The sequence below is a fragment of the Argentina silus genome (assembly GCF_951799395.1).
Source record: "Argentina silus genome assembly, chromosome: 22".
Classification (NCBI taxonomy): Eukaryota; Metazoa; Chordata; class Actinopteri; order Argentiniformes; family Argentinidae; genus Argentina; species Argentina silus.
The window spans coordinates 3,221,735-3,224,234 of record NC_139676.1 but is presented as its reverse complement, the minus strand read 5'-3'; the positions used below and the strand labels follow the sequence as shown (position 1 = coordinate 3,224,234).

The following is a 2,500-nucleotide window of genomic DNA, read 5'->3' as shown; positions in this document are numbered from 1 at the left end:
ATCAGAGAGGGAGAGAGAGGGGAGCGATGAAAAAGAGAGAGTGAAAACCTACTGCAAAACTTCTGTGTTTGAGTGTTACTGTACGCATGTGGGAGGGAGAAATAGATAGATAGAGAGAGGGAGAGGAACATTTCTGACAGAAAGTATTGAATTATTGAAAACCGTTAAGCCAACAAAATCTCCCAAGTACACACTCTCAACCACCATAGACACACACACACACATTCTTCCCTTCCTTGTTTCCTTTCCTTTATCAGCAATGACGTGAGATAACCGGTGGGACGGGCAGGTGAATAATAACTAGTGAAGGTAAATTCTCAATGCGTTACAGAGTTCGGTTTTTCTGGAACATCCTCACAGATCATCTGAAAAATTGCGCTAGCATTTGGCAATTTCAAAAAACCCATAAAGAAATATCTCTTTGGGCAACTGTCTTAATATTCCTTTTCGATTGATGCTTTTACATTTTTACATTTAAGTCATTCAGCAGGTACTTTTACCCAAAGCGACTTACAATAAGTACATTTGTCTAAGACAGTGAATCAACTATACAACAGTCATCGTAAGTAAAACCTATGACAAGAACAAGTGCCATCGGCAGTCACAGTGGTAGAGAAAGGAAATATCTTTTTTTAAATGTGTTTAAAAAATAAAATTAAAATAATGTTCTGGTAATGGTGGGTCTTAGGGTTTGAGAGCCAATGAAGGGGGATGACATGGGAGAATTTGGGGAGTTTTAACACCAGACGGGCTGCAGGGTTCTAGATGAGCTGTGGAGGTCTGATGGCGGAGGCAGGGAACACGGCCAGAAGTGAGTTGTGCAGGAGAGAGATGGCGAAGGCCTGGACCAGGAGTTGCGCGGTTTCTCTCGTGAGGAATGGGCGTATCCTTCGAATGCCGTAGAGAAAGAATCTACAGGAGCGGGCCATCGCTGCGATGTTAGCCTCACAGGATAGTTGGTTGTCCAGGATCACCCCAAGATTCTTTGCTGTCTGGGAGGGGGACACAGTGGAGTTCTCCACCGTGATGGAGAAGTCTCGAAGAGAGCAGGACTTTCCCTGGAAGGAAGAAGAGCTCCATCTCGTCAAGATTAAGCTTGAGGTGGTGAGCAGACATCCAGGCAGAGATGTCAGCAAGACACGAAGAGACACATGTCGCCACCTTTGTGTCAGAGAGAGGAGAAAGAGATGATAAACCACAGCCAAATCTACTAGCGGTGGTAGTGATAGCATACGGTTGTGTGAAAGAGCTGCTAATGTCATCAGCCTTCTTTACAAAGTAGATGATAGAGTCTTCTGCAGAGAGGGAGGAGGGAGAGGGAGGGTGGGAGGAGGAGGTGGGTTGAGGAGTGAGGAGAATGTGGCAAACTGTTTCCTCGGGTCCGAGGCAGACGATTGAATTTTCGAATGGTGGAATGAAGCTTTGGCAGCAGTCACAGAGGAGGAGAAGGTCAGGAGGAGAGAGTGATAAGACACTAAGTCGTCAGGATGGCCCGTTATCCTTCATTTTCTCTCAGCTCTTCTCTCTACTAGCTCACAGGGATTCAGACAGCCATGGCGCGGGAGGAGAGCATCTTGCCGGCCTAGAGGCGCAGGAGAGAAGTGGATATGAGGATGGAGGAGGCAGCATCAGTAGACAAAAGGGAGAAGGATTCAGTCGAGGGTTGGAATGATAGAACAGAGGAAGAGAGAGGGTTGGGAGAGAGGGTCCGCAGGTTGCAGCGGGTCGTACCATAATGGGGAGAGTTTGAACGGGAGGGGATGGATTTGAGGGGAAGGGAGAAGGATACAAAGGGACAGTCAGAAACCGGATTAGGGATAACAATGAGGTTGGAGATTGAGCTGGATCTGGTGAAGACAAGGTCACGCCTGCCGGGGGAGTCGGGGGAGATTGAGACAGGGTAAGGTCAAATGAGGAGATAAGGTTAAGAAAACCAGAACGTTGAAACATCTCTGATTTGATGTTGAAGTCACCCAGGAGAGTGAGCGGTGTGCCGTCCTCAGGGAAGAAGCTGAGAAGGACATCCATTTCATCTGCTGTAGGAAGTCAGCAAGCTGACCCGGGGGGGCGATAGATAACAACAGTGTGAAGTTGGGCAGGGAAAGTAATAGAAACAGCATGGAATTGAAACGAGGTAATGGACAGATGTGATAGAGAAGGAACATTACATGTCCACTTAGGTGAGATTAGGAGACCTATGCCACGCCCTTGACCAGAGGGTCTAGGGGTGTGAGTCGACAGGGGAGAGTGCTGCCGGAGTAGCCATTGTTCTCCGATTCCCAGACAGTGGAGATGACTGACTGATGCCTTTCATTTTCATTGAATCAACATTTTTAATTTTTATTACAAAAATGTACTTCTGTCTCACAATGCACCTTTTAGACTAGCCAACAATAACGTAACGTTTTGTTTAATTTTATTATGAATATTATATACGTGTTATTATATATTATATATATTATATATGTGAAAGCCTCTTAAGTAGAAACTATTTTATGTT

At 45.8% G+C, this 2,500-nt stretch overlaps 1 protein-coding gene across 2 annotated transcripts in view; it reads left to right on the top strand.

Moving 5' to 3' along the window:
• The window catches only part of LOC310821514 (noelin-2-like), a gene marked incomplete at both ends in the record, with an annotated part of 27,054 nt that overhangs the window by 5,211 nt on the left and 19,343 nt on the right, over positions 1–2,500 (top strand). The window lies entirely within an intron of this gene.